The sequence below is a fragment of the Mustela putorius genome, unplaced genomic scaffold (assembly GCF_011764305.1).
Source record: "Mustela putorius furo isolate JIRA1106 unplaced genomic scaffold, ASM1176430v1.1 tig00000224_pilon_pilon_pilon, whole genome shotgun sequence".
Lineage (NCBI taxonomy): Eukaryota > Metazoa > Chordata > Mammalia > Carnivora > Mustelidae > Mustela > Mustela putorius.
In genome coordinates this window covers 28775752-28794103 of record NW_025421321.1, presented here as the reverse complement: position 1 = coordinate 28794103, position 18352 = coordinate 28775752, and the positions used below count along the sequence as shown (strand labels likewise).

General features: G+C 38.6%; 1 long non-coding RNA gene across 1 annotated transcript in view; it reads left to right on the top strand.

The window, feature by feature from the left end:
• LOC106004771 overlaps nt 1-18051 on the top strand; it is a 118223-nt gene extending 100172 nt beyond the window's left edge. Inside the window, exon 4 of the long non-coding RNA XR_001177768.2 lies at nt 17953-18051. This is a non-coding gene — a long non-coding RNA (uncharacterized LOC106004771). The remainder of the gene's footprint in view (nt 1-17952) is intronic.
• The last annotated feature ends 301 nt before the right edge of the window (nt 18052-18352 follow it).

Here is an 18352-nt window from a genome sequence, read left to right as displayed (position 1 = left end):
ACTGTTTTTGAGCAAAAAAAGGGAGCTTAAGTGATTATCGAACAAGACATTGATACCCAGAAAGAACATGGGACACCAGACATATTATCAAGCTAAACCTAAAGAGAGGTTGGAGAATTTCTGCTGAGAGAAAATAGCAGTCTTCATTGGGTGGAGTTCACTGCAATTATTAAAGACAGCAATCTGGTCTGATGCAATTAACCTCTCAGAGTCTCTTAGAATCCAAAGACTCCATCTTCTGTAGTAATTAAATAATACCTCATTTTGTATATGTTTTATGGATCTACATTTTATTTTCTTTGATATAATTTATATGTATTTAATATATGTATAAATATGTAATATTTTTACATATACACACATATATACATGTGTATTAAACATGCAATATTTATATATGCACACATTTTTTATTGGTTGATTGTATAAAAGTATAAAAAGCATGATAATATCACTCAGGAGTTTGTAGGAGCAGCGGTTTTCAATCCTTATAATATTATATCTAAATAGAAAACAATTAGCTTGGAGGTTTTCTTGCTGACTGGTATATTGACATGATTGTGATACCTCCAGCTGGCTTTTTCACACTGAATGACAATTACATGCCTGCCCCATGATAGTTGATGCTCACAGAGCATAAAGAGAAAGGAAAACAGTGATCTTAGGTCCTTGAGGGAAGGCTATAACCACGGACAAAGTAAGCAAACAGAAACCTAGCTAATTGAAAGGGAGGATAGTTAAAATTTAGCAATGTTGAATTGGGAATAGCATCAGAGTCAAAAGGAACTTAAATTTCACTGGGTGATTGAAAAATAACACGGCAAATTGTTTCTTCCTCCAAATTTATGGAGCTGAAATAAGCCACAAACTCCTTCACCCTACCCTGTCATAAAAGGGAGCCATTGAATATATAGGTCTGGAATGAGTTTCGATAAAAAGATATTATTTTCTAAAATCAGAAGTGTATTTTACCTTTTACATATTTTAACTATGATATTATGGTTATGTAGCTTTGCATTCACATGATCAGTAGGACTTCCTGTTTGGAAGTTCTAAGTATCTGAGTTTCTTTACCACCATGTAATTCCCTTCCCCAATTGGAATAATAATATTTTTGATTTTTAAGGTAAGGAATAATATGTACATATGAAATTGGTAGCAAACAATGAAAAGTTATGTATTAAGACAAAAAAAAATATCCTCCTACACATGCTTCTTAAAGGTACATCATTCTAGTGGAAAGATCCTGGTGGAAATTCTGAAAGCTTGGATTCGAGTTTGCACTCTGCCACTTACCATGTGTTTTGTCGAGTCACTTTTCTTCTCATAGCCTTTCTCCCCCCTCAGATTTGCACTGTGAAGACAGGAATTTTGCTTTCTAATCCCTGAGTTATTTTGAAATAATATCTAGGAAACCATTTGGAAAAAAGATAGTGATATGTAAATGATGTGGATGGTGATGCCCCCAACTAGAAATTAATCTTTTCAAAAATTACAATTCTTATATGGCTATATATATATATCTATATATACACACACACACTCACACACACACATATAGATATATAAAGGTTTTTTATTTACTTATTTGACAGACAGAGATCACAAGTAGGCAGAGAGGTAGGCAGAGAGAGAGAGAGAGAGAGGGAAGCAGGCTCCCGGCTGAGCAAAGAGCCAGATGTGAGGTTCGATCCCAGGACCGTGGGATCATGACCTGAGTTGAAGGCAGAGGCTTTTACCTACTGAGCCACCCAGGCATCCCTGGCATTTTATATTTTTTAAGATAAGATGTAATAACTAGCCATCTTTCCATGAAATAAGAAACATTTAATTACCATTTTTACCTGAACTGACGATGGAAAGAATAATGGAAAAGGAGCTAAGGAAAAGCAAGAATTAACTAACTTCTACCAACTAACAGGTTTGTGTGTGTTGCTTCACACCTCTGAGGCTTTACATTTTTATTATTCAAATGCAAATACTCTTTTTTCATTCCTTTAAATTGTTAGGATTTGATAATTTTTATCTTCAATTATCCTATGGTACACATACACACACACACACACACACAACACATTCTTCTCTACCATTCTTTCCTTCTCCTGGCTAACTTTAATAACGTCTTCATGACTCAGCTCAGATGTTGTATCTTCTACGAATTCTATCGTTTCTCCTCCCCACCTCAGCCTGGCTTAACTAAGTCTTCTCTATGTTATCTTCTCTGTGTTATCATTGGACTCTGCTATTTGATTAAAAAGTGTGTATGCATCTTTTACCCCAACTACAATCTAAGATTCCTGAAGAAAAAGAGATCATGTACTATTCATCTAGGGACTGGCATTTAGTAGAGTCTTAGTAAATGTTTCTTTACTGAGTGAATAAATGAATGAATGGATAATATATTAGAAGCTCTTTGAAAAGAAAAGACCATGTGTAATGTGATATTTTTCAAATATAACTCCGGAAGAAAGAAGCATTTGTCTAGTGAGATAGTACTATATTTGGAAATAAGGAATCAGTTATTGGGCCATTTCTACTAATTTGATGAGTAACTCCAGGAAAATCACTTGAGCTCTCTGCATTTAACTTCCCATTAAAAAATGGGGCAATCTGCATTTCCCATTGCCTGCTTCATTAAGGATGTCGCAGAGGCCAAAATTGGAGCAATTATGTGGTATCTGCCAATTTTTAAAAATAAAGTTGAGTTATTCATTTTGGGGGATACATAAATACCAGTTCATAGTCAAACACGTATCTTACTATGTACTGAGAAGTTCCTGCAAAGTTTTCTCCAAACAATTTAAAATTAAATAACATTTTAAATGGACCTGAGGGAGACTTAATTTTAAAACATAGTTTTGTTCTTTGCCGATTTTGTAATGTACAGAATCCTTTTAGAAGGGAACAATTATTTATAATTTGTTTTATAATTTGGAATTTTCTTGTAATACCAATCTCTTGAAGTAGCAACTTCTGGATACCTCTGACGCTGTTTCCTTTTCTGCTTGGCCAGTCACTGTTGACTGACAGTAGAGAAGAACTGTCCCCCACTAAATTGCCTCTATTGTCTGTGGGAGGTTGAATTTTTTTGTTCAGGAACAAAAAATTTCTCTATCCTGAAAAGGATAATTTTCAGATTTGTACACAGATGTCTGTGTCTTTGAGACACAGTAAAGAAGGTAATTCTTTGTGGAACATTGAGAAGTCTTGCTTCTAAACTAAGATAAAATATACAAATCTTAATTCCTTAAAGGAATGGGGATTGTTTTTTCTTTTTAAAACAAAATATGTATGTTTCTTTGTTTGTTTAGAAATTGACATCAGATAGAGTAACAGATCCAGAGTTAATTTCTCATATGATTATGGTGTTATTTATCCCCACTTTATCAGGATACTTCTTGTTCTCACATGGGCAAGAATGTAATTTAAGCTTTGCTTATTACTCTCCAGTTAAGAGTACAAACTACATAGTGTTCAGATTTTCCTTGCCAAGAAATTACTGTGGAGCTGAGAGTTCTTAAATGTCCCCCTCTATGCTTCTATATGAACTTCTGTCTCATGGGAGTAGGACATCTCTGTCTTGATTGCCTTTTTTCTTTTTTAATCAACTTGATTGAAGTACACCATATGTACGATAAATTGTATCCATGTAAAATCCACGTAGGCACCAGCACAGTCAAGGTGCGGGGCATTTCCAGCCACCTCCGAAAGATCCTTCCTGTCTCTGTGCATTCACTGCCCATTCCATCCCCTCCCTAGGCAATGCTTGTTGTCAGCATGAAGTAGTTTGCATGATGCCTTTTATTGAGCCCACCTTTTTGGAGTTGAATTCCATTGTGGGGAGTCAAACTATGGTTGGAGTGAAGGAGAAGGCAGAGCTAGCCATCACTAAACTCTTTGGTTGGGGGGAGGGTCTGATATTTATTTTTCTTTTTACATGTTCACCACTCAGAAGTGAGTGAGTTGTTTTTCTTTGAACATGTAAACTTAGGAGATAAAAACTCTTATTTTTAGGAGTACAGAACTTTGTTCCATTCAAATTTTGAAAGTGGTCAAGGGACAGTGTCAAGACTACTCATCTTCATATGGGGTTAGCACAACAGTTCTGACCACTGGACATTTGACTTTATATGGTGAAGAGTCAAGTGCTGTTGGTGAAATGTTTGCAAAGGGATTGGCGTGAAATCGCCTGACTTGTATTTTATGCTTGTGCCACAGTCCAGAAATAAACATTACATTTCTTTCTCTAAATACATTTGTGTCCTGGATAGCCAACCAACAACTATTGTCTCCCCCCCCCACCCCCCAGTTAAACAGCAATTGTTTTGGATGAAGGAATGGCACTGTTTAAAACTCCTTCACTCTGAAGAGTCTCCTGGGTGAGAAGAAAAATAGATTTCCAATCTTAGGAATCAAATGGCCTTATTCACTGTCAGTCTTATGACTTTGCCCCCACATGTTAAAATTTTGTGAAATTGGGCTCTAACCTGTTTCAAAGAAAAGTTGTGAAGCTCCTCTATCAGGACCATTCCAGACACAGGGGCTTTTCCAGCTTATACAAGTACCCCTTTTTTCATGTTGTTTAGTGGAAGAAGTGACTTTTAACCTTTCCATGCCTAAGTTTCCCTTCTCCTTTTTAAGAAGGTTTAATTAACCCATTTCATTTCAGTTTAACCTATTGTTTAGAAATTTCTAGGGGCTTAATTTACTTAAAGCAGAAAGTCGGATTTTTCCCTCTCTCCTCCTTTTTATTCTTTTATAGGCAAGAACTGTAGTATATGCAGATTATTGAGAGAGGAAAAATACTCTCTGAAAAGGTGGCTTTCTTAAAAGGCGCCAGCAGTATTAGTGTCATGTCTGAAGGACCCATTTGTGTCAACTGTACAGACCTTTCAATGGAAAATTGTGCTGTGCTACCTTTTAAAGTATGAAATGCTAATTTGGGATTTACAGTTTTTGAACTGGAGGGCTGCATTTTGCATGGGATTTTGTTTAATTTCCCAGTGAAAAAAGGCATTTGAAACACAACTGCCTACAGCCAACTGTCAACAAAAATCAACTGTAATAGCACAGAGCCTGTCACTGATGTATGTGGTGATGTGGTAATCTTCTCAATTTAGCTGGATATTTCTTCTCCGTACAAAATAGCTGAAAGTCTTGCTAGGCATTTATGAATATCGGGAGGTATTATTAGGCTGATAATGGGACCAGATTAAGGAAGTGTACACTGGTTCAAAGTGTCAGTTAAAGAGACACAGGATGGGACAATGCATGGCCCTCGGTCTAAGGGACTCTTCGTATTTCAGGTTTGCTAAAGATTCGGGAGATAGCATGCTGAGTTCCATCTGCTGTGAAAGTGGCTTTCTGGGGAAAAAAATAAAGTTGTTATGCTATTTTTTCCCCCAGAAATCTGTTTTTGTTTATCAAGAGGGTGAAATAAAAAATCTCTGAAACTGGAAATGAGGAGGGCAGACTAGGGGAACTCTCGGAGGTGAGACTGGTCAGTATTCTTCTTCCCGCAATGCGAAGAGGTGGTGGTTCAGACCTGGCATTTTTTCCCCCCCAAGGCACGACTGTCAAAGAGCTGGGAGAAGTGAATTGTTCCAGAGTCTCTCTATTTTAGTACTGGGACCCCCTTTGGATTCTGTATAACAACTGGCAAATGCAAAGCCAAAAAAAATAAAGCTGCATATAACCTATCCTTTGGCAAGGCACAAAGTTGGCACTTATTATTAGCTGTCATCAAAACATAGCATTAGTGAAGCTTCTCATATCAAAAGGGTGTTTAGAATCAAATGGCACTTTATGTTACCAGTTGCCTTTTTTGTTTGTTTGTTTGTTTGTTTGTTTTGTTTTACGTGAGCCATCTTTGAATCTGGCCCCACGATTTATTAGCTCCGAGGTAGCTCAGCTCTCTGTGCTTAAGTTTCTTCATCTCAAAATTGGATTAGTAATCATGCCTATCTAATAGGGATTTTGCAAAAAATTTCTTAATAGATATGAAGAACTTAGAACACTGCTTGACATATAGTAAGTGTCATAGAATTAGCTGTTATTGTCACCATCATCATCTTCATCATTGGCAAAAGTAACATACTTACTATTATCAAGTAGTCACAGCAAAAGGATAGTAAGAGTATAATAGCACATATGCTACATAACCTGTTGTGAAAGGTGTATTCAGTTTTTCTTAATCATTGTGTTTTCCTATGGCGATGGAAGATAGGGGTGAATTGCATTATGTTAGCTACAGAGAATATGTTCTAAGATACTTATAAATAGCAGCATGGCTTATAGGACTTCTGAGAGTGTCCTGGCCTGTTTGTGTACTGCCTGCCTGGTACCCATTTCTCTGTGGCTCTGTTCTTCTATAGTCCCTGCCTTCCACATGACCTTGATCTCTTTCCTTCCCTGCTTACTTTGGCCAATGGTGATAGATGAAGGATGGACCTCTGGTGAAGGAGTGTGGCCCCAAATAGGCTTGTTGGTGACATGTCTTGGCACACCCCTGGCATACACACTGGCTCAACAGCTAGGTTGAGCCAGTCTGATTCCTTTCTCCACAATTCTATGATTAAGTACTGAGGTATGGTTGTCAGTTTTCAGTAGGTACCCACATTTAAAGACAATGAGATGGAGAGAAGGGTATGGTTAAATGTGGCTTGCCAGTTATGTAGAAATTAAAGCTCTGGTAAAACAATGGAGCAAAAGAGAAAGGCAGCGACACCATGAGAGAGAATCTCTGAGGTGGCCTCTTTTTCTGTTTCCTGAGCAGTTTTTCCAGATCTTATGAGACCCCTTTATGTTCCTACAACACACTTCCCGTCCTCTTGACTCCTCCCTCATTTGAGAGGGTTTCTGTTCCTTGCAACCAGTTAGAGCACAGTGAGTCTAAGTTTTTGTGTGAGTAAGAAAATAAAGGTTTCTGCTGGTGAGTAAAAAACACTGCATGTAATGGAATTAAAATAACACTTGAAAGGATGGTCAGAGACATTTCCATTTTTCCATCCAGAATCCAAAGACGGTCCCAGTACTAAAGTCTTAGGAATAAAGGGTTGGCAGAAATAAAGGAATGGGCAATTATCTCTAGGTTCTAGTGGACTGATAAGGTCTCTGCACACATGGTGATTACTTTGTAATGGAGTAGTCATATAGATGATCAATGAATAAATATAAATAAACATGGTAACAGTAATTATAGACTGAGATGACTTTGATGAAGGCATTAAGTAAGGAGTAAAATTAGGAGATCCGTTGGAAGTTTGCTGAAGTGTTTTCTTTAGCACCAAATGATTTTGCTGGGGCACTACCTTTGTTCTTACAGTGAATAAATCCCATATCAGCTTGACCTATTCATTCCCTTCCTCAGCCTTGGCCAGTGATGGTGGACTGGGAATGGATTTCTGATGGAAAAGTATGGCCCAAGACAGGCATAGGAATAGGTATATACTGGATCAACATGTATTCCAGATAGTTATGGACCACTCCTGGCAAGACATAAAGCTTTCTGCCTTTTATTTTCCAAAGATGATTCCAAAAACGAGCATTATATTTTTTAAGTTTTTTCTCTGTTTGGAATGGATTTGGATTGTGGATAATGGAACAACAATTTAATGAGCCTACCTTTTAGTAGGCAATGTGCAATATCCTTTCCACAATTCTCTGATTTAATGAACAAAACCACCCACTCTCACCTCACCTCGTAATCATTGGCATTTATATATACAGTGACTACCTGGCATTCAGGCTTCTGTCTAGATGTGGAAAGGAGCATTTCTCTCTGGACTAAGGGGTGTTTTAATCTGCTGCCTGTTTCCTCTAGCATCAAGTTCTAGCCTGAATACAGACTTTTAATGAGCAACCCATATGTAAATAATTAGTATAAGAGAGGAATTAACTATCATTACTCAATTGCTTTTTTTTTTCTTTTTAGAAATGATTTGCTATTCAGTTTTAAGCTTTCCAACTATCTTGATGGGGATCCAACTTGGAGGAAAGAAGTGTTTTTTGTTCTCATTATCACTTCCAGTTAAAACTGCATAGTTAATTTCCAGAGGTAGACATCCCCTTGAGTACTCATGATAGGAAATAGAGAAATTACTGTTCTGTGCTTTCAAGATTGAGAGAAATCTAGAATTTTGGAGAGGAGGGAAAATAACAGACATCAGATTGTATATGAAACAATAGAATTTAGTGTGCATGGAAAATTCTGTTGCTAAATACATGAACAATTCTCTTGAGTTCTTCCCAGGATGCCAAACAAGTGGTCTCAGCAGGAACTTTTTCTTCTTCAAGTTTTTACATATGGAGAGAAAAAAAAAAGTGAAGCAGATACAAGCACACTGACCAGTAAGCCTTGGGATGTAGTAGGAAGGTCAGGAGAACCATGCCCTACTTCTCTAGAAGGTGAGTGTTGACTGATTAGGGTGGTTGGAAAACCACCCTAACCTTGACATCTAAATAGGTCCTTTGCTGATGGTATTTCTCTTTCTTCTTTACCGGGTACTTTTCATTCAGAGGCACTTAAGTATGATGATAAAGATACAGCCATCACTACCCCATTGTCCATCAGGAATGCCATGTCATGAAATAATTATTCCAGGCAAAGTGGTGATATTCCTGCTTCACAGTGCCTTTTTATCCCAAGGGCAGGATCTATCTCTTTCTCTATTTATAGAGTTAAGCTTAGACCAAGTGTGAAACTGCTTGCATTTTTCTTCTCATGAACTCTGAATTCTCTCATGTTTGTCCTACATTTACTCAAAAATACTGGTCCAGAGCCTACTTTGTTCCAGAAGCTGCTGGAGATGCAGCAGTAAACAGGACAGACAAGGTCTTTGCTCACATGAGATTATATTCTACTAAGGAAGACGGATCATCAAGCAAATAGAAACAAAGTAATTATAGCTTGTGATGATTACCAGGAAGAAAGTTTATCCAGTTGGTGCTCAGAGCCATCCCCTCCTCAAACCAAGCCTCCAGCATTCCTTCTTTGTCTTTCAAGTGCACAGCTGACTTTTTAGTTTTACATACAGCTATCTAATGCAACATCAAGCCCTTCTCTCCTTTCCAGATTCTTGTCCCTAAATCTCTTCTATCTAGACATTTAGAACTGCCAGTGAGCCCAGTATTAAGAAATTTTCTTGGAAGAAAACACGCAAGGCACAAATTGTGTGTTATCAAAGTCTGGAACCCCCAGAAGACAAGTAGCTGTATAGTAGTTATTTGCATACACGTCTGTCTTCCCTATTAGACCTCCTTGAAAGTAGACACTAATCTCTTTCTTTTGTCTCCTGTGTTATATGCACATAGTAGGAACTCAGTATATTGCTCACTGAATTCAATTGGGTAGCAAAGACCATAAGCTCTTGCCAAAAGCATTAGTGAATGCATATTTGAAGAAAATTAACTAACAATTAAGATAAAAACGTCAGTATTCACATGGATTTTGGCTGAGCAGATGCATTTCCTTACTGGCGAACATAAGGCTTTTTAGACCAATGAATCTGGCATCCTACCGTCCCTTGCCAGCAAGGCATGGCAGGGATGGAAGAAAAGAAGTGTGGGCTGAATGCAGACTTTGGCAAATGTTTGGCACTTGCGTCACTCCTGCCAGAGTCATAAGCTCTTGGTCTGTGTGGCAGGAGGTATGAGAGAGAGAAATTGACAGGTCCTAGACCTACCTATGGAGGTGCTGAAACTATTTTTGTTTTAGCTTGATATTTGTGAGAAGGATGCCCTATCTAGCCCAGTTGAATAATTGCAGGCAGCTTCTCTGAATACTCCCTCCAGGGACCTAGTTCAGTTGGTTCCTTGGCTGAGATCTTACAACATGCCAGCCTTATACATAGAGACGGGGTTCCTGACACAGACAATCAAGATTCTTTTTTTAAATTTAATGTTTTTCAGTGTTCCAAAATTCATTGTTTATGCATCACACCCAGTGCTCCATGCAATACATGCCCTCCATAATACTCACCACCAGGTTCACCCAACCCCCTACGCCCCTCCCCTCCAAAACTCTCAGTTTGTTTCTCACAGTCCACAGCCTTTCATGGTTCATCTCTCCTTGCGATTTACCCCAATTCACTTTTCCTTTCCTTCTTCTAATGCCTTCCATGTTATTCCTTATGCTTCACAAGTAAGTGAAACCATATGATAATTGACTCTCTCTGCTTCACTTATTTCACTTAGCATAATCTCCTCCAGTACTATCCATGTTGATACAAAAGTTGGGTATTCATCCTTTCTGATGGAGGCATAATACTCCACTGTATATATGGACCATATCTGCTTTATTCATTCGTCTGTTGAAGGGCATCTTGGCTCTTTCCAGAGTTTGGTGACTCTGGCCATTGCTGCTATGAACATTGGTCCTTCTTTTCACTACATCAGTATCTTTGCGGTAAATACAGATGGTCCTTCTTTTCACTACATCAATATCTTTGCGGTAAATACCTAGTAGTGCAATTGCAGGGTCATAGGGAAGTTCTATTTTTAATTTTTTAAGAAATCTCCACACTGTTTCCCAAAACTTTGCATTCCCACCAAGAGTGTAAGAGGGTTCCCCTTTCTCCACATCCTCTCCAAAATTTGTTTGCTATCTTGTTGATTTTGGCCATTCTACCTGGTGTAAGGTGGTATCTTAATGTGGTTTTGATTTGAATCTCCCTGATAGCTAATGATGATGAACATTTTTTCATGTGTCTGTTTGCCATTTGTATGTCTTTTTTGGGGAAGTGTCTGTTCATGTCTTCTGCCCATTTTTTGACATGATTATCATTTGTGAATATCTTCTCCCATTCTGTGGGTTGCCTCTTTGTTTTGTTGACTATTTCCTTTGCTGTGCAGAAACTTTTTGATCCAAAAAATTCATTTTTGCTTTTGTTTCCTTTGCCTCTGGGGAAATGTCTTGAAAGAAGTTGTTGTGGCCAATGTCGAAGAGGTTACTGCCTATGTTTTCCTCTAGGATCTTGATAGATTCCTGCCTCATGTTGAGGTCTTTTATCCATTTCGAGTTTATCTTTGTGTATGATGTAAGAGAATGGTCAAGTTTCATTCTTCCACACATAGCTGTCCAATTTTCCGAACACCATTTTTGAAGAAACTGTCTTTTTTCAATTGTATATTTTTTCCTGCTTTGTCAAAGATTATTTGACCATACTTGAGGGTCCATATCTAGGCTCTCTACTCTGTTCCACTGGTCTATGTGTCTGTTTTTGTGCCAATACCATGCTGTCTTGGTAGTAAAGCTTGAAATCAAGCAAAGTGATGCCCCCAATTTTGTTTCTTTTTCAACATTTCCTTAGCAATTCATGGTCTCTTCTGGTTCTGTACAAATTTTAGGATTGTTTGTTCCAGCTCTTTGAAGAATGCCTGTGGAATTTTGATCATGATGGCATTGAAAGTGTAGATTACTCTAGGCAGTATAGACATTTTAACAATGTTTATTCTTCCAATCCTTGAGCATGGAATGCTCTTCCATCTTTTTGTGACAATCAAGATTCTTACCCTTGGGTGACCACTGTTCCTGCTGGAAAGGTAAGACTTGGCTTGTAACCAGGAAGGGAAAGCCAACCATGATATTCTTCCTGCCCCAAGAGTTCACCTTTCTGGGTCCACATATGCATACATGCACACACACAGAGGGACCCACACAGACACATATGCATATACACTAGTCCTTTCCCACATAGGATATATAAGAGCAATTGCTTCAGGCCCCACATTTTGAAACTGTAACTTGAGGATGCTTCCAGGTTACAGGGCAGGTTACAAGAAGCAGGTTACAAGAACGAGGAAAGGCGATGGATATGGAAGAAGGATGTGGTGTTACTAGCTGACCTGGGTTGTACGGACCTAAATCTTCCTTGATATAAATTGTATGAAGTGAATGGCAGGAATATACAATTCATTCATTCATTCAGTTGGTCTTCATTTAAGAAATGATTGTTGAGTATCTACCATGTGCTAGCGACTAGGGATGCCACAGAAGGCGAAAAAAGAACATTGCAATCTATAGGGAAAACAGATTTAACCAGATAGTTCCACAAATATAAAATTGGCAACTGTGATAAGGGTTAAGCTACTAGGTGCTGTGAGAGGTTAAATTATGGGATTTAACCCATCAGGGAAGACTTTTTTTTTTTTTTTTTTAACGTACCTGCTTTTGCTAATAAAATGCTTTTTGGAGGTCTCGGGTTGGGGGAAGTGGGTTTGCCTTCCACCCTGTGCTTCCCAAGGTCATCTTTGTATCAGTATGTGAATGCATGCACACAACTTAAATAGACTGGTTCTGTCCTTTTCTCTCTTTGCTTTTTATTTTATTTGTTTATTTATTTGTACATATTTATAACTATTTTTAATGTAGCTGTGTTTACTCATCATCTTCAGGAGACTATAGGAATTGCATCAAAAATGCAAATTCTTCAGTCACTCCCCAGACATGGGAGGATGTTTCCAATGAGCTGGAAAACAGAGCTGAGTGATGTATCATAAAACATAGATTTTATGTTGAATGGTCCTATTTTGAATCGTTTTTACATTAAGGTAGAATGCACTGGTGGCAGCGTGATGTGTGGAAAAACCAGAGATCTGGGGTCTGAGAGCCTCCACCACTTGTCCATGGGGCCCTTGGGTAATTTACATAGCTTCCCTGAGCCTCAGTGACTCCGTCTGCAAGAGGGAGATTATTATTGCCGCCTCAGAGGTTTTTGGTGAAGAAATATGTGAAGGTTCTAAGACAGTAATGCTCCAACAGTAGTAGGAACTTGATAAATATTTGTTTCCTTCCCTGCATTCAGATTCTTGGGCCACTTTATCATATGTCTTCATGGAGGCACCCTGCTGCTTTCAAAGAAGGTTTCTTTTACCATAGAAAGCGGGATCCAGGGGAATATTCTAAAGGGATTCTCATCTTCACCTAGGGAAGATGAGATGCCCCTGCCCCAGTTTATAACAAGATTCCATAGAAAAGGGGAATGGAAGATGAATGTACATTAAAGTGATTCAAAACATGAGCAGACTCATAACACTGTGAGTGTTATGCACAGATGAGTTAATTGTTTTGCCTTAAATATATTTCCTGAAGAACAGAAGCCCGATCACAGCACACATCGTTATGTATTTTAGACAAACAGCACTTTGAATCAAATTATAGTACATGCATAAAATATTAAAATAAGACATTTATAACAAATCTTTCTAACTTAGTGCTCAGCTCTAAAATAGATTTATATGCGGATAAGCAATAGGTGCGATAAATGTGGTACAGATCCCACGATTTAAATTGCAAATCAATGGGGCATCATGGGAAGAAGGAATGCAGACTTGAAGTACTGAGGGAAAAGATCCAGCTATACAATATTTTTAGGTCTTCTGCCTGATTTCTTTTTGCAATGTCTGTATCTGGACTCCACATTTGATAAATTATAATATCTGCTCTCTCATATAGTTCTTTTACACTCCCAATTTAAATGATCTAATTAAAACCTTCATTTATTGTTCCTTTTGTTTATTGTTGAACTGTTGCCAATATAAAGTTCCCCAGGGTCTTCAAGTTATTTTAGCTAGGTGGGAGATTTTAGAAGAACGTTATTGTTTCTCCATGAACAAAATAGGTAGTGAAACGGGGAATGATATCCTTGGTCATGCGGGTGTGTTGCTGCTTCACTGGGTCGCCTTGCCCTCTTTACTCCACTGCCCAGGGTTTGTTGGACAATGTGTGGTGAATGTGTTGACAACTTGTCTCCAGGAATGATCCCTCCCTAAAAATATTAAACTCGTTTCGTTTATTTTGAAGAGCTTTAGGGCTATCAGGTTGAATGTATATAGAGCTGAATGCTTCTAGGTTAGCTGACCTGCTAGAATGTGGGAGTCCCCCCATATCAGAAGCCCTTGGAAGAACCCTAAGGGATGAAGTTGTGCTGTGGGACTCTCATGGCACCCAGTCCACATTGGAGAAGTAGATCATTTGCTCCCAGCATCTCTGGGTGTAGATGCCCTGTTCTGACTTGCCCCACAATTATTCTAGGGCTGAAGGCCTGTGAATGAAGAGGAGGAAGGCAATCACAAAGGGTTAATGACAGTATTTCTGGGTGCTGCTAACTAAAAGATCAAAACTAAAGTTGGCCAAAATGTTATATGTAGCCACAGAATTGAAACATCTCTTAGCAAGGGATAGACTTGTTTTACTTAGAAAGCTTTCTTCTTTGCCTGATCTGTATGGTAAAAACTTCTTTTCTCATTGAGTATCTGTAACATTAGATTTCCTTCACAGAGAAAGTCTGTGTAGCCATGTTTCTTTGTTTTTTTCCCTCTTTCTCTATTCTTCTTCTTCTTCTTCTTTTTTTTTTTTTTTTGCAATGTATCATATGGCTTTTTTTTTTTTTAAAGATTCTATTTGTTTATTTGACCCAGAAAAACAGAGAATGTGAGCGTGTGAGAGAGAGCGAGCATGGGGAGGGGGAGGGGCAGAGGCAGAGGGAGAAGCAGATTCCCCTCTGAGCAGGGAGCCAGATGTGGGACTCGATCCCAGGACCCTGAGATCATCACCTTAGCTGAAGGCAGATGCTTAAGCAGCTGAGCCACCCAGGCACCCCTCATACTGAGTATTTAATGCTTACATTCCTGGTGCAATTAACTTACTTACCTTTTTGCACTCTGCTTACCATAATTGTTTCCAATACTTTTTTGGAAGTTGTTTCATTAAAGGTAATAAAGGAAGAAATAAATGTATTCATATTCAAGATTTTAGGTGGCAAGCTTTGATCATACTTCACATTAGCCAGTCATACCAGAAGAGAAGGGAAGGCCTAGCTATATTCCTACTGTAAAGCTGTATCTGTCAATGCTTCACTCCATGTAGATCAGTATAATTAGGGCAGCTCTTAGGAAGAAATTAAATATATGTAATTAAATACATGTTTACAGATTCTTCCTGGAACTAAGGTACCAGTATGTGTTCCCAGTAGTCTGTTCCAATAAGAGCCAAGTGCAACCTTAAAATAGAGATGTAAAGAGTTAGATCTGTACCATCCATTACAGTAGCCACTGGCCACATGTGGCTACTCAGCACTTAAAATGTAGTTAATCTTAGTTGGCAAGAACTATGAATATAAAATACATACCAGATGTTGAAAACTTAATACAAAAAAATGAAATATCTCAATTTTAATATTGATTAATTACCAAAATGATAATATTTTGGATATATTGGATTAAATAAAATACAGTAGTAAAATCCTTTTCATATGTTTCTTTTTCTTTAAAATGTGGCTACTAGAAAATTTAAAATTATGTATGTGGCTCACGTTATATTTCTACTGGACAGTACTGAGCAAGATTGATGTGAGGTAATATTGTAACTAATTGGGTTAAAAGACTTTGGTATTAGGCAGCTCACTTTGTTCTTTATAGCATGGCTGAATTTCATTGTAAATGGAGTCCTATTTTAAGTGTGCCAGGAGATCTTGCTGGTTAAAGTAACCCCATGGTGAGAACTGCCATCTTATGAGTAATCGCTCCCTAATATACTTGTTTAATAGGTTTGGATTTTAATAGGGTTTTCCTAAAGCAAAGTTCACCAATTTTATCATTCGCTTTCCAACGTGACCATTATTTACTTCTGTGTGAAGAGTCTCTGGCCTTTCCTGAGATGCATTTTTTGTTTATTTATCTTTCACAGTCGCCCCTTCTTAGAAGGGAAGTGTGGTTTGGGTGAATGTGCCTGGAATCCGAAGGTAGTCTGCCTGGGCTCAGCATGAGCATTTGTAGTGACCTTTGGCAGATCCACCTCTCTGAGCTAAAGTTTCCTCCTCTGTGAAATGGAAATGGAATGATAACTTGGAGCTTGCAGGAAAACAAGGCACATTCTGTGACACAATTGCTGTCGTGGGCATATGGACTCAATGGAATGAGCTCCCTGTCATCCCCTTTGGTTTTATAAGCACTTTAGGGCCCAAGTTTCTGGGACCCTGAATCTATATTGCTGACCACCGATTATTTTTCCCTAGGGAAGGCCATTATTATGAGCACTGTGTACCTGTTGGAAGTACAGAGGTGCTCACGGCCCTTGTGAAGAGGGTCACACATAAGCTCCTGGCCTGCGTCTTTGCATTTGCCCTTCTCCCTGCCCAGATGACCCTCCTTCCCCCATCATTTCCTTTCCCATCGTCTTGTCCAGCCTTCACTGTCCAGATGAAGTATCGCCTGTTTCATTAAGCCTCTTTGACTACTTCAGTAAGAACTAACTTACTAGCTTTACACATTTTACACATTCCTGTGCTTACTGTCAGGTGATTTCAAGCCTAATTTGATTTCATGTGCTGAATTGTAAGCATTTTGAAGACAGTGGCTGTGCTTGATACCCGTTTCTCAACTCCCACATAGCTCGATCAAAAAATACTTACTGATCAATTGACGAATGAGGACTTGGCTAATAGAAAATTCTCTAATGGAAGAGTAAGTGTTCATGATAAGAAGTGACCCAGTTAGAAAAAAAAAAATCATCTTTCCAGATATCTGTGGTAAATAATCAATATGCATGTCAAAATTTAAGATTACCATCATGTAAAATCTCTATCTTATTTAACTGCTGAGTTCTAGGAGATAGCCGAGTTAGTAAGAGGATGACTTATCAAAGTTTCTGATTTTAGATCCTTTTGAGATACATCAATGTGTGTAATATACATCTGTAGATAAATGTATTAAGATCACCAAGATGCTTAGTTTCCATTTGTAGTCTTTTCTCAATAAGGCAGTAGGACATTGGCGCTTTCAACTGAGCTTAGAGATGTTGAATATGACATTCATGTCATTAAAAATAGTTAGCTGTTCTTGGCTACATTCACAAAGAAGTCCCCTAATGCTTCCTTTAATTGGCAGGATCCACACGTGGTGTCTGTTTTGCAAATGTACTCTGCACAGAGCGGCTGGAGCTGTGTATGTGTCTGTGTATGTTCTCTGTAGGTGACACTACCCCCTAATCAGACAATTGGTGCATTGTACTAGGACATACTATATGCAGACAATGCCTTGCCTACCACTCCCCCCCCCTTTTTTTAAACCCTGAAATATGGTTGATATGGTCCATTGCAAAATGAACCTATATTGGAAATGGCAAAATTGTAATGTAAAATATACCGGGGTCAGTGGGGTGTGCTGTTTTTTGCATATATTTTTTCTCCCCTGACCCATGCCATTCCCCTGCATACAGGGAAAAAAGCTTCATCTCACACAGAAATGTGATGTCCTTTACTGCCAGAGGCTGTTGCTGTTTTAAATGAGGAAAAAGCACAATGCATGAAGAAGGAAAATTAAAGCATATTCATTTTGGAAATTAGATATGGTGTCAGGAGACTCTCAGAAAATAGCCCCGTTTGAATGGAGGCCCACACTACAAGACAGTTCACTGAACTTTTGACCACTATTTATGCTATAGAAGCTTTTGAAATAGGGAAGAGAGCAAAACATTTTATAGCTGCTTAATAGCTGAGTTCATTTTTCTTTCTTTCTTTTTCTCCCACCAGGCATTTGTCTGTCCCTTCGGTGTGTGTAAGATATGCAAACAACATGTAGTTTGTTGGCAGGCCTTTGTGTTAATGTTTCCAGGTTGGTTCCAAAACACACAGCTACTGGATGGGACACTCTCCTAGCCAACCCGGTGACCTTCCTTACCCTCCACAGCACAGTCTGCCTCCTGCCCTGGGGCTCGGCTGGAACGCCCAGGGTCACACAGGCCTTGGGAGTGGCAGTGACCTCTTCAGAGGTCATCGTGCAAGTGCAGAGAGCATAGACCTTTCCCAGTTTCCCGGGCTTCCTTATGCAAAACTGGACAGGCATGGGAGAGATGATGGAAAAGGCATTTTGTCTAATTTCTCCCTTTCTATTATTTGGAAGAACAGTTCTCAATTTGTGATCATCCTGTTCTGCTTCATTGCTTCCCTCCTGCAGAGCACATCACACCAGCCAGGTTAAGTGGGATTCAAGGGCCCTCCAGGAAGGACAGCCAAGATTGTTGATTCAACACTGAATAAGGAAGCACCTGGAGAAATAAGGTAGGGGAAGAGTTAATTGGGAATGGAGGGTGGGGTCATTGTAGAGGTGGAAAAAGAAATCCAGTATGTATTGGCACTAATGAAAAATATGCTTTAACTTTTATACAAATATGAAGCATGGAGCTAAATATTGCAAATTACAGGTTGTGAGTCTATGTCAGCCTTATTATTGTTATTACTAATAATGCAATGATATCAAACCTAAGGGGTCACTGTATTTGTTTAATTTATTTTCTGGGAAAGCTTAGCATTTTATTTCCAAGTGAGGACCTTTTATCTGGCCTCTAGGCGACTTG